The following is a 14,823-nucleotide window of genomic DNA, read 5'->3' on the forward strand; positions in this document are numbered from 1 at the left end:
CACACACAAACTGACTCTTGTATAAAAACAAACATCACAGTCCAAACTTTTCACTGTACTTTAGTCAGAAACATGATAGTGACCTTGAATATGAGCAGGTAATTATTCTACCTGAACTCATGCTCTGTATGCAGTTGATGTTGTCCTGCATGAATTAATGTAATGAAGTTAGAACAATTAATTCACTTTTTTAATGTATTATTTTTCAGAGAGAATGGGTTAATTATGCAGGAAGGAACAATGTATCTTTCGTTTTCGAAATGACAAAAAAACCCTCCCCAAAAACCAAACAGCAAAGATGATGATTAGTGGGCTCTTCAGTTATGTTTTTGGTTTTTTTGGGTTTTTTTTTTAAGTAAAATCATAGTTAGATGATAGTCTTGGTTTGTTTAATGATAAAGTAATAATAAGTATTGTGTCAGTGCCCTAAAATTGTATAATTACAATGCAAACTTTCTCTGTGAAATGTGTTTTTGGTGAATGAAATTAAAGAAATATACTTTTTAAATTAAGAGTAGCAGTGTATGTGTATTCCTGACAGTTTTATTTTTCCGAGAAAGCATGTCCAGGTACTTAACAATGGCAAAATAACCACTAGCAATTGGATTATAAATACTAAAATTTCCATGTAACATTGCATCAAATGATACATGGAAATTTTAGTATTTATAACTATTTTTTAAGTACTTACATAAGATTATTTATTTATTTATTTTCATATTCAAGTTTCACACACAAAAATGTGAAATTTAAAAGGTGTGCTTAAAAATCAATGGTTAGCATTGCATTATCAAGCTTATCGGCCGTTGGCCCGTTCTTGGGTCAGGAATGGAGTAAAGAGGAATAGGGAAACAGTTATTCAGGTGCATTTGCAGTTTATGGTACAGTTGGGACAGCAGGTGCAGACATAAGCTCTGGTGGGAGCCCCTTTCTGGTAGTGATGCAGCCCTGGCATCCCACTCCAAGCAGCTACTTCTTCACAAAGAGCAGGGCAGGTGTCTCTAGCTGTTGCTAGCTAGAGCCCTTCAGTCACCCACACCTTTCCTTGCAGTCTGTGTGCCTGATGTTCGGAAGTTCCAAGGACCACAGGAGCAGTGCACCTGTGCTTAATGAGAACCAGTAGAAGAAGGCATTTTGAAAGCCAGCAACAGAAATACAAAACAGCTGGGTTGCCATTCTGAAGGTGGGTACCATGAGGAATAGAGCTGGGCAGTCACTGGTGTATAAGAGTTAGAAGTTACCATATATGCCATATGGGAACTGGAAAGATGTGATCCTTTTGATGTCTGGCAAAGTAAATATGTGCACAAAGCTGTGAAGAGTAGTGTAAGCCATATATTAAGTAATTGAAAAAGACCAATACTAGATGGGCTTTTCATTTTCTTTAATGCAATCTGAACTCTCAATGGGATACCTTCTGGTTTTAGGTGGTTTGTTTCTTTAGGCTTTGTTCCAGATGTAGCTTTGTATAGTTTGATTCCTTGTGAATCATGTATTTACATATTGATACCTAAGTACTGGTGTCTGAGTAACATACTACTGTGCTTTAGTAACTTTTTCAACAGTAGCAAGATCATGGGTCAGCTATTTTTATAGCATCTTATATACTGAGGGATGACCTTTTTTTTTTGTGATGCATGAAAATTAGAAAATTGTGTTCATAGAGAAGTGGTGATACAGCACGAACAGGGCTTATACTCTCTAAAATCTATGCTACATTTTAATATGAATGTAAACTTTTTAAGAGAAATACTTTTGAATTAAAAGCTAAACTGGGGAAACTTGACCCTGCCCTAAGGAGGATTTGCAAACTGTTGACCACATTTGAATAGCAGAAATAGAAAAGGCATCTTTTTTTGCTGACCTATAGATTTTTTTCTTATAGTGATTATCATGTTGCACCATCACATAATTTAAATGGAAACATTTAAAACTTAATTTGCACTTGAATTATTCATAGAAGAGCTGATTGTCATGTAGTATTTGTCTTATGCACACACAATTAATACTGTATGCATTGGAGTGAGGTCTTCTAAACTCCAGATTGCAAATGTAGAATGTTCATTGCAACATAAACATAAAATTCAGAGGATATTTCATGGGATTCTGTTTTTTAGCAGCTCTTATAAGAAAAAAAAAAAGTTTCTGTTTGTGGAAGAGTTGAAACTCAGTTCTTGGAACTAAATTATGTTGATTTAATGTCAGAATTTTAAACAGAACTTACCTGTTTAAGTAAGCTTCAGTTCTGAATAATTGATTGAAGACCTAATTTCTTTATTCTTTGGTGCCCCAGAGAATGACATACTTGTGTACTGTGGGGTTTGAGTTAAAGATACCTTGTGCAGATTTCAAATGGAAGATACATTTTGCAAAATCAGCAGCTCTGATCTCAGCATAAAATCAGGTCAAGAAAATAAGCACATAATGCAGTGAGCTATTTTTTCTCCCTAGCTAGGACAGAGACTAGGTGTTCTAGTAACAGAATTTGTCTGCAAATTGTTGTTGTTGGGTTTTCTTTGTTTGTTTGTTTGTTTGTTTTAAATATACCATTTATTGATATCAATTTTGTGCAAAATTACTACTGTTAACAATTTGAAAGCAAATGTATGCTGGAGGAATGTCAAAGGACTGTCTTGTGCTTTTATATTTCTTTAGATAACAGCATATCCTTACATACAGAAAGCAATAACTGTCTGTAAATGTTACGTATTCTCAGTAACAAAGACTTCAGCCCTCAGTAGAATGAAATCGTTGGTCCTCAATTTAAAGTTGTATGAGAGTCTAGAAAGGAACTGCCACACTCCTGTACGTAGGGCGAATAGTGTGCTAAATTTTCTGTTCAGGCAGAAAAAAAAGCATATTAATTGGTGAAACTGTCTGACCACCGTGAGGAAACACCCGTGTTTCACGCATGGTTATTGAGTAGTGGCAATACTTCGAATATCCATCAGGTGGCAGCGTAAGTGTGAAATAACGCTATCTGCTTGCTTTAATTACACTGCAAGCTTTCTGCCGAGTTAGTCATACAGTGTTCGGATTCTACTTTATATAAAAATCCTTAGTCCAGTGATGCTAGACACTTACGTAGTGCATAAGTGGCACATTCCTACTGGATTAAGGACCAGTGGTGAATACACAAATGTATACTGTTTTGGGAATTTGCTAGAAGTCTCATACTGGTCGGGACTTCGGTAAAGTTGGATAAATGCTTGTGTGTTTACATGTGATTATTATATAATGGCAAAGATTGGAGGTGTTTTTTTTTTTTTTTTTTTTTTTGTTTTTGTTTTTTGTTTTTTTTTTTTGTTGGCTGGTTTTGTTGGCCTTTTTTTTTCCTACCCCCAGTTAGTCTAGGGAGAAGCTGAGAAGTGCCGTTGGCAATTTTTTTGTATAAATGAGAAAAGGTGGACATAAGTAAGTGTAATAATTACCTTTTTAAGTACAGTAGGTAGGAAAAATAATGATCATCAGATGAGTCAACTGAAAATGAAAATTGCATCCTCAAACATTAACTTGCATAGCACATCAGTAATATCTCCAGCTATAGCTCTTGGGAGATTTGCTGAATATTTGTCGACTGAGATATTTATGCATGAATTATATTTCTTGATTATGTTAATCCTTTTAATATAATCAGCACTTCTATTGCTAAATTGTTAAATATTGTTAAAGAACAAAGATAAACTCACCTAATTGTTTCTTACTTTTCATCAACTCAACTGACATGGCACTTGTCCCTGAAAATACATGCAGTGAAGATATAGACAGTGCTGCTTTCTGCTGGATATGCATGGGTTGCATCTACACTGATGATTGAGTAAGCAGGAATGTTTCTTCTTGATGCAGATTTGCTTTACTATATGTTTGGAGTTTTGTGTCTGCATTTGGAGTCTTGTGGTAGGCACTTGAACATACTACTGTTGTGCAAAGAGTGGATGCCTTCCTGATGATCCAAGGCTGAGCTTGCACAGCAGCTGGAACACTCTTGCAGTGTGGACAGAGAGTTATTAGCACTCTGTTCATATGCTGTGAACACTGAGGACTGGGAGCTGGCATGAACTGTGCTGCTGGTAAAGATGTAATGTGGATATGCAGTCCTGGAATCATACCAGATTTCAGCAAATGAAACCTAGTTTTTCCCCCTCTTTTCAGCATAATGGCCAGCAATGGAGACTTGTCAATGGAAATCGTATATGACAAGATTAACGTAAATTTTGAGAATGTCCATTACTGCACTAGAAAGGGTAATGCAAGTAAGGTGACAAATTAAAAAAGGCTCTAACTGTTGCTAGAGGCATCTCTGATACTTGATCTACAGCTGTAGCTTTTGAACTTTCTTGTAACTGTTTCACACTTAACAGCCAAGATAAAAATAACAGTTAAGGTACTTGTCAGAAGTAGGTGGATGAAGCCAATTCCATAATCCATTTGGTGAATACAACAGTGATGTGATAATTGACACATTGTTCTGAAGAGCTCTTATAGTTGTGTTGGAGTATTAATATCTTTTTTTCTGTCTTCTGAAAAGTTATTACTTTAATGGAATATGTTAATGCAATCGAAAAACCTTTCAATGGGTGCAAGCAGTGTCAATATTTTAAAAGCACACGTTTATGATTTGTTAGGGGGTGTTTGGGGAGATGCAGGTGGTGTGAAGCCTGCAATGGGTGCTGACACAATGATTCTGTAGAGATTTTAAAAGGAACTTGTGTTGAGGCTGCAGCATTCTTGGTCCATTCTTATTGCTCCTGATTTTGATGTTTCTCTGTATGCAGCATTGCCATTCTTGGTGTTACTGAACATAAAAGGGAAGCTACAGCCATGACAAAAGAAGCATTGCAAACCAGATTGCCTCCTCTGAAAGATGTATTTAAAACAGTAGTCTTCCAGTAGGAAAAAATTCCCTACGAGCTATAGAACTAATCTGGGACAACACACCCCCAAATTCCACATTTTGCTGGAGGTTGGTATGCCATGCTGTGCAGTGTCTCATGGGTTGCAAAAATGGTTTTGAATTACCATATGAAATCAATTTAGGTACATGTGAGACTTTTTATAGTAGAGTTAATAAAAGAAGTATTATGTAATATCTTATTGGGGAACATATAGCTCAACCCCAGTTTAGCTTTTATGTGAATATCACATTTGCTTCTGTCATTATCACATGATAGAGGACCTGAAAGAATCTGATTTTAAAGTACAGCTGAAATTCTTTATTATCCTCTTTATTGCATTTTCCATTTTTTCTCATTTAGGATAGTCCACTGACTTATACCTCATAATCTAGAACATAACGTACACTGGCTCAGTGCTATTGGAAGCAGAACTAGCCCTCAGTAAGAAATAATTACATATAAACTTACTTAATATTTTTGTCCACCTCCATCAGACTGGGTGTCAAAATCATGCTTTCAGTTCTCTATGTTCTTATCATCATGACTTTTAAAATTCTCCCTTTTCTGCCTGGCTTAAGTAGTTTTTAAACTCAGAAGGAAAAAATTCAGGACATTGAGAAGAATCCTCAGTAACTTCTTTATGTTGACAATTAGTTGCAATTGAATTGTCATGTGTTTCATGCTCAACGAATAAAAAAACCTAGCCTGTAAAGAATTCCTAAGTGCTAATTTAATTCACCAAAAACTATCATAAAAATTAAGGTTCTCCAGCAATCCAGTCAGCATGAAGCTGGGCTTCAGTGGTAGAGAAAAAGAATGCAAGTCAGACTAAGTAATGAGCTGATAAAATTTCTAGTTAAACTCTTCCATAGAGTAGTATGTTGAGTTATAATTACTGCATCATAAAAAAAAAAATAGACATTATAGCAGTACAGAGGATGGTAGTAAAAGCTGATTTCTTTTAGAAGCAAAGTCAGGCTTAACCCCGGATATGTAGTAATACCTCGGTATCTGAGAAATAATAAGAGAGTTGAAATATATAAAAATGTAAATTGATTAAGTAGCACAAAGTTTTGCATTTTCCTTGGTAAGAAAAACATTTGATGACAATGAAAATTAGTGGGTGATAACAGGTATCAGGAAGCCCTTTATAGTCTCTTGACAGAAAGACAGTTCCATGCAGAAGGAGGTTGTGCTTCTTCAAACAAAACCCCTACCAAAACCTGCACTGTAAGACTTTTTTCTTTATAAATACTTTGGAAATAAAGCATTTTAGATTTTATGCTTTCATAGTAGGATCCTCACATTCTAGGCTACTGTCAAATTTCTTTTGGAAGGAGTAGGGGTGATTTTAAGAAAGACACTTTTCCCCTAGGCATTGGATTCTTTCATTTTTTGTTGCCCTGGGACAAAAGAAAAATAGTCAGTAAGAATCAAAAGGATGTGGATGCTTTTGAGTAAGAAATGAGTTTTAATTTATGCTTTAAAAAGTCAGGGATATAAACAATCATACATGAATCTCCAAGCAATAGGAATTACGGTGAGACATTTGATTGAAGTAGCTTATTCCTATATTTATCTCATATGGTATCTCTCGTACTTTTCTTTGAAGTGTTTGACATCAGGTACTGGAAAGAGCTATAGCAGAGCATTTGATGCCTGGAATTCCTTTCAGAGACTTTCCAATCATCATTGCTGTCTCCTGCTTACCTTGCTGCTGCAGACCTGCAGCCTTTCTTATGGATATTAGAAGCAGTCATTAGGCTTCTGGAATATTTGCTTCTCTCATTCTGTTTGTGGTACAGCTTCAGTTTTTTTCATCATTAACAGAAGTTTCCACATGCTGTCTTGGCAGTGTTTGTCTAACTTGTTTCTAAGGCGTGATAATAATGTACTGCATGGTCCCATTCTGAGACACGATCTTGCTGAGAACCAGTAGGAATCAGCTCAAGTTAATTGTGAGAGTGAAGTCAGGCACCAGTGTGAAAATGCAAGTATTTTAAACAAAAAGGTCCCATGGCTAGCTTTCTTATTAACCATATATCTCAGTCAAAATTTAGATGCTGCCAAAGTAGCAAGGCTACATTATCTATTAAAGTTCTCTAAATGATGTTGGATATCTTTTGTATGATGCTTTAGGTGGGTGTGACTCACAGAGAAGGTGCACCTGAACGTTCCCCACCTACAACATGTCCCTGTAGGCTTGTCTTTACTATTGACCCAACACACCAGACACGTTCCCTGAGATGTAAGAAAAGAGAAGAGGTCAGTATTTGGCCCTTCATATAGCCACCAGAGATCAAGAAGGACAAGGAAGCCAGGCTTGAGACAGCTGCTTTTGTTCACTGTACAGGAGGTCTCCAGGTGTGTGGCAGCAAGGTAAGCAGGAGACAGTTGGTAAGGAAGTTCTGTATTTTCTTGGGTATTTCCTTAACTTAAAGATACTTCCTGCACCCTTTAAACCTTTCATAATTTTAGGTCATTAAGGAGAGAGAGAAAGTGTAAAAAGAATTGTTTCCTCTGGGTTTATACTTCCACCTTGAACATTTTGGCTCTCTATTCTGCCTATTTCTCAATTTCAGTCTTCATCCTTTATATTGCAAGATTTTCTTCCAGGCTGTTAGCCAGGTATATGAATTACTGTAGTGCTGATCAGAGAAATGAAAACTAAAATGGTATGAGGGAGGCTTCCAAATAACGGAACTCACAATAGATTACAGTGCTTTATTAGGCTAATAGACTTTAGAAAGTGCTTGTTTACAGATTGCTTCCTCTTGAAGCTGTTCAAAACATGCTCCTGAGAGCAAGTTAAAAAAAAAAAAAATCAATAGAGTAGTTTTGGCCATCACTTGTTCTTCTGCTGCAATGTGACTGGTCCCATCAGACTTTACTTGTTTAATGCTGAGAGGCAGAATCTAAGTTCTGGAACCAGTGAGCTGTATTTTGTCAGGTTGCTTGCTGTTGTCAATTACAGCTGCTCTGAAGAGACAGAAACTTCACTGATAGCTTCTTAAAGTTCCTTCTGCTACTTTGGGTTAGTAGAAACAGTGACACTGTTGCCTCCAAATTTCAGAGATGTTTGACAGATCAGATGTCAGATGTTCAGATATGCTTGAAAGCATCACGTGTTGATTTTGCGGGGTTTTTTGTTTTTGTTTTTTTTTTTTTTTGCCTAAGGCTTGTTTTCTAAAGCTGTTTTTCAGATGACACCTGACTAAACTAATACATTTTTAAAAATGAAAATGTAATAATAGCTCATGCAACCTACCTTTTTGCATGGAAATTGCATAATTTGATAATAAGTTACCTAATTTGCATAGCCAATAGTAGACTCCTGATATACTAATGGAAAGTATGTGTTCTTTGGGGATGCAAATGTAGAGATTTCTTGAGTGTTTTCTTGCCAACAATATAAAATCTGGGGATCTCTTCCATTGGGTAAATTGCTCATATGGTTCCATATCTTCCCTGAACCTTAGCTTCAGAAGATTCTGATACATTTACAAATACTACAATGATAACATATCCAGTGTCTGAGTATACCTAGTATTTGGGTAGCCACAAAGTAATGTTTCTGCAAAGAGTGATGAAGCACAGAAGATAAATTTATTATCAGACTGATACAAAAGAAAAACTGGAAGAGAGCTTGTTCCTTTCACTCTCTGAAGCCATTAGAATCTCTTAACGTTGAATATATCTGTCTTTTTCTAGCCATTCTTCCTTTTTGATGGTCTTGAGGCAGCTCTTCACATTTTTACAGACAGAAGCAGTGACAGGGTATGGATTATTAGCATGTAAAGATCTGAGTTTCTGGTCACAGCATCCTTCCCTCTCCATTAATTTTATAATTAAGTTAATATTGCCCTTTTTGTTATTGTTATCATTGAAATACTTATAGTCAGCTCAAGCTATGTATAAAATAAAGATAGAATATTTAACTACACTGCATATTTCATTTTAAGGATGAAACTGAATGAATTTCATACTTCTGGCAAAACCAGTTTCCTTAATAAGAATAATCAATTACATTTTCCTCTCTGCCACATGGCCAGACATGCAGAGCATATCTTTCCACCTGGGTTCTTCATGTCATTTAAAAAGTCAGAATTAAAAGGGACAGAACAGAGATTGCAGTCCTCTCCATTTCATCACATAAACTTTCCCTCTGTGCAGCTGGTACACTGAAAACGTAACTGCTTCAGAATGGACTCAATGTATATTAACTGTGAGAACAAAAGAACTTTAATTCTATAGTGTGATTTTTTTTATCCTAGAGAATTTGTATTACTGATATTGTGAGGATCCATAATCATCTCAGTCCTTCAACATAAAATGAGCTTCCTCATGTCATTCTGTAATTTCCCTCCCACTCTTGCTGGCCTTCCTAAAACTTCTGTCCCCTGACTGTGAAGTGTAGATCTCCTTTGCAATATATTATCTGTAGTAATAGATACCCTGCAAATTATGCAATTCTCCTCACCTCAGCATTTAATTCCTTCAGTATTTTGTGGCACCTGTGTGTAGCCACTGGCAGAAACTAGAGGAAGCATATAAATAAAGAAATAAAATACGGAAACAAGGCGGGAGAAGAGTGTTTTCTGTGCAAGTGGTTGTTTATGTATGTGCTGCAACTACTTAGGTCTCCTTGCTGGTGTGGATGGTACTGAAAACCCAGGTCATCTTCAGAATTTTTCCTCTGAGGTCTGCAGACCCTCCCTTTGAAGTAAATGTCTTTGTGGCTCTTCAAGCCTCCATTAATAACTGAATTTGTTTCTATGAGACTATGTTGTGGCTTCTACTGGCTAGTGCAACGCAAAAGTATATCTCACTTGTCTGAAGAAGTCACTACATGTGTTATAGTAGATACAGTTTTCACAACCTGTATTGTAAAGTCAGTTTAATTTTTCTAATTCATAATTCTTCAGGTAGGGTCTTCGCAGAGTCTTTACAGAGTTCTTAAGCTTGATCACTGCTTCATCAGAATGTATTACTATGTGAAATCATAAGGGTCTTTGAGCTCCTAGGCCTGCTGTGACTCTGCAGAACTCCTATAGATTGTTGCTAATATTTTTTCAGGATCTTTCCTACTCTGCATATTGATATATTGGGCTCATCTCTCGTATATCTAGTGCAGCATTTTGTTGTAAAATGTTGTTGTAAATCACTTTTATGTTTTCAAATGCCTTTGCAAGGTGGTGGAATGACTTAGAAGAAAATACTGCAGTTGCTGACAGCAGATTCTTTCCCTTAAGAGATAATGCTTGCAAGAAGAAAACATAATGTGATAGTGTAAGCAGAAAAAAATCTGGAAGACTTGTTGCCCACTTGAGTTCTATGACCTTGGATGTAATTAAAAGACTTCCTATCTTTGTCGCTAAAACAATGCGTAGATAGTGCTATACACAAACTTGACGGATTTTCTGAAGAAAGAGGAAAAATAAGCTAGAGTCTAGGAACTTGACTTGAAAGGTAACTATATTAATTGTTTTTTCTAAGAATTTTTTATTAAAAATTGTGCTCTCTGAGATCTGAACCAATACAGATTTTTCTACTTTTTTATATCTATTCGTTCCGTTTAATGTAGCAGATCTGCTAAGGAAAAAAGAAAAGAAAATAAGTTTTTTGATTTTATTTTTGATTTCCGTGCAAATCTTTAATTAAAAAGGCATGAGTATTGTCCTTATTCTACAAAGTTATCTGATTGATTATATTCTCTATTTCATTAGTGAGTATGTGCCCTTAGACCCTCTTAAATGAAAATAGACATTTTCATCTGACCATGTTTGTTGTATCATGGGAAATCCTATTCCAATAATTTCCTCTTTTCCTTTTGTCAAGGATTCTATTTTAAATATCTGATGGCTGTGATAGCAGTCAGGTTATGTGAAGTCTGATTCATGCTCTTCTAGCACATATACTGTTTTACATATTTTTATTTTATTATTGTTAACCAAATCAGATCTAAGTGCCATCAGCCATGATATGTTTTTGTTTTATAGCATTCTGACTTGGTTAAGTGCTACCATGTCTGTCTTTTCCTGTGATTGTGCAGAGGTTAGCAAGACAGTGCTATTTATAATTTTTCTTTTTCTTTAGTTTATTCATTCTTTATTTCTGGGCCTCTGGAGGAAATATGGGAACTCTCATGCATTACTTGAACTCCCAGGAGAGCTAGATAGTCTTGGGAGAGGAATGTCTGAGGGACCATTAATTTATTGATATACTTACCCTGAGACTATAGGGAAAAAAAAAAAGACACCCCCCCACCCCCTCTCCCCCCAGAACCAAAGGACCACAGGCTTTTCAGATGGCTATGGACAGCATGAGACTGCAGTGGTACTTGGTGATAGACTGCTCCAGGACCACAGCGCAACTGCCCTAAATCATCTTGAAACTTCACATTCAAAAAGACTCTGTAAACTTCCCAGACTGTTTTGACCATGGCGGAACTGGGGTATGTGCGGTTACTTTTGGGGGAATGGTTGCTGGTGCTCGCTGAGAAAGCTAGTTCCTTCATGATGAATTTTTTTTTTTAAAGGGAAGAGTGCATATATTTTAAGCTGAGTGCCAACCATCTTAGGGCAGTAGCACTAAATGACATCTGTCTCCCTCTCCTGTTCTTACCATCGTATCCCAAAATCAATAGTAGTCTTTGACCTGTATTGCTGTGATTAAGACACAGATTGCCTTGTTAAAGGTACATCACAGAGTATGAAAAAAATAATTTGAGAATGGCTTAGATTAATAATTCATAGTTAGCTGATGTAGCAGGACAAACAAAGTAGACTCAAAGTTTCAGTTACCTGAAGATCATGAATGTCACTGCATCCTTAAGATAATGGACAAGATACTGCTTCAGGACTTTCAGGGACAATGTATTCATTGTTCTTCAGTTTGTCCAATGTAGCAATTAATGTGATTAAGCTAGTGCCAAGTCTGTTTTAAATACTATTGCACCGGGTCGTTAACTTTAACACTGTCATCATGTTCTCCCTACTGCATTTACCTTATTTAGGGAAGATACTAATGCTTACCATTCGCTTGGATCAACAATATATTGATGCTTCTCTGGTTCTCAAGATATTACTCAAACTGTTCATGTATTAGGAATTGGACCAAAAGGGGAAAAAATTCAGCACTATACCCTTTAGCCACTTGAAACTCCTACTGAAATAATAGCAAGTGTCTCTAGAGCAATAATTTGCAAACCTATTGGTGTTTAGCCAGTTGTGTGCGTGGTTTTTATCTTGATGGATGCTCTTTTAGGTTACCTTCAAGGTTGCCTAGAATAAAAAAAAAAAAGATAGAGATGTTCATTGGTCCTGTAAAGGATATGATGCAAGGTAATTCAGAAGAAATAATTAGATGTTTTTCAAGCAGTTCTTTTTATTCAAAAGGTAGGTCAAGGCATGCTCAACTTTCTAGTCACAACTATTGGGACTGGCTGGAGGTGGCTATAAGGGCTACCTGAAGATGAATCAACAGTGGGTAGTAGGTCTAGACAAAGGTTAAATGTTTTTTAGAAATAACTTTAATAATGGCAAAAACTGTATAGAAAATGGGTTGGTTTTTGAAAATTGGCTCTTATTTAGAACCGTCCTGATGATCCATGTTCATGTAATTGAAGTTCATTCTACAAAGACTTGGGGAAAGGTTCTGATGTCAGTTACACAACCATGAACCTGTAGAAACATTTATTCAGGTAGCAGTTGATGCAGGCAGCTTCTAGTCTTTATCAAATATACCTCATGTACTTGAAACAAGGAAGTGAATTAATATCACATATAAAAATATCTGTGTGCTAGAAACTTACTGTAAGAAAAGAAGAAAAAGGAATGCATTGATTTTCATTATTACAGACATCAGTTTGGCACCGCACTCATTTTTCGCATGTAGGAGCAAGAGTAAGAAAAATGTCTAAAATAAATTCTTAGTTTAGAATTTGCATATATTTGATCTTAGGGGAACAAGTCCTTGGACTTGAACTTAAGATGAAGAGGAAATATACTCATGTGGCTCCATATCTGAAGAAATTTCTAGAAAAGCATTGAGTAAACACGTATATCTGCTAGTGGATTTCAGACATGATCTTCAAATGTTCCTGCTATTCTACTTTTAAAACTTTCCCAAGTAAAGACAGGTACTAAAAATCTCAAGGGTGTTGGGTCCCTCCACCATGACATGTGAAAAAGTCTGTTAGGAACTAGTGTGAAAATTAGATCTGTGAACTCATTCCCACTGAGATTAGATTACATTCACAGCTCTGAGATAGGAGGCGGGACTTCTTGACCAAATGATGCAAGACTGCAAGCTCAAAAAAAAAAAAAAAGAAGAAAGGTTTAAATCTCATCTGAAAGAAATAGAGAAATTAAGAATAGTGTTTGGTAGATAGGCAGAAGGTTATAATGCAGATTATAGTGTGCCCTTGTAGTGCAAAGAGAAGAGGAAGAGAGAGTAGTAGCAATCAACAGGAATATGGGAAAGGACACACAAAGCTCCTAGCATATGGGGGCACAGACCAGTTCCAGCCTAGGGAGGTTGTGCATAGGGGCTTTGTGGAGGAAAAAGGAGATATGTAAGTAGGCCACCATTTGTGCAACCTGCCATGTCTATGGAACAACAAAATGTATAATCTGAGGAACTGGGTGATTGGTCAGATGTGCCTGGAATGATTTTCAGGGGGAGATAATAAAAGAAAAAAAAAATTGATTGTGAGGTTTTAGTCTGCTGACTTTCCATTAAATCCTTATAAATACTCTTACAGATATCAGAGTAGGCTGTTTTGTGCATAGTGAAAGGTAAAAGAGTGCCCAAAAAGGGAGTTAGGATGGGCTGGTGAGTGCGCTGTAAAATCTTCCCTAGCTTATAGTATACTGTTCCATGTGTAGAAAAGTACATAGGTGTCTAAGGGTTTGTATACATAGGAACAGTCATCATAGTTCAGTTAGCTTTACTAAAGAAAGGTAAGACCTCAATAAATGAGATCTGTACTGTATTAAAGACAATGAGAAGGGCTCTAATGAAAGTGTAAAGTGATTGTGAAAACATTTATTTTTATTTTTGATATTTCTTTTTAAGAATGTGTAACCTATGAAGCGCATAAAACAATTAGATCTCTTTCTGGAACAGGCAGTGTTACTTTTTTTTATGTACTAGTCTGTATGAAAATCTACATGTCAATAATTATGCTTGCTTTCAACCTCTTTCTTGTTTGTTGGGGTTTTTTTCCCAAGTGCTTGTAGTTTTGAAAAAATTTCCCTTTGTTTTGCAGTTTGACCTGGAGAGTCAGAATGAAATGTATACAAAACTGTTTCTATAGAGCTGGTGAAGAATATGGTGGATTCTGTCTCCCTGGTGTAGAGCAGGAGACATGTTGTGTTAATTAACTTTTTTCATAGCCGCATCATTCCTTGAAATACATTCTGGAGAAAAGGTTGTACTTCTGGTTAGAGGTTAGCTTTTTCACTTTCAGCTCTGCTGCATACCATAAACTGAATGATCTCTAATAGCCCTTCTGTTCTAAAATTGTTGAGTTTTTTGTCTAGGCAGCCTTTGAAGGCATATGTCTGCAGTACATTCTATCTTGAAATAAACTGAGAGAACTTTCACAGTTCTGTAGAATCATATGACTTGATAAGTACCAAAGAAGATGGAGTTTTTCTGGTGCACTAGCCAGATGGATTCCACAGATCCCATATTGCACAGTCTGATCTATAGTCTTGGCGACTATATAGTTAGTTGCTAATGTACAGTTTAGCTTCAATTTTTAATTTGTGATGACCTTCACTTCATTAGTTAGTGATTTTAAAGTGTGCAATCCATCAGTTTGTTTGATCCAGTAGGCATGTAGTTCTAGAATAGTATTTGATTGGGAGGGAGGGTGAGAGAGAGGAGAATTTTTTCCTTCTTGGACATTTCCAAACTTTTA

Source organism: Balearica regulorum, chromosome 10, assembly GCF_011004875.1.
Source record: "Balearica regulorum gibbericeps isolate bBalReg1 chromosome 10, bBalReg1.pri, whole genome shotgun sequence".
In the NCBI taxonomy this organism is placed as follows: domain Eukaryota; kingdom Metazoa; phylum Chordata; class Aves; order Gruiformes; family Gruidae; genus Balearica; species Balearica regulorum.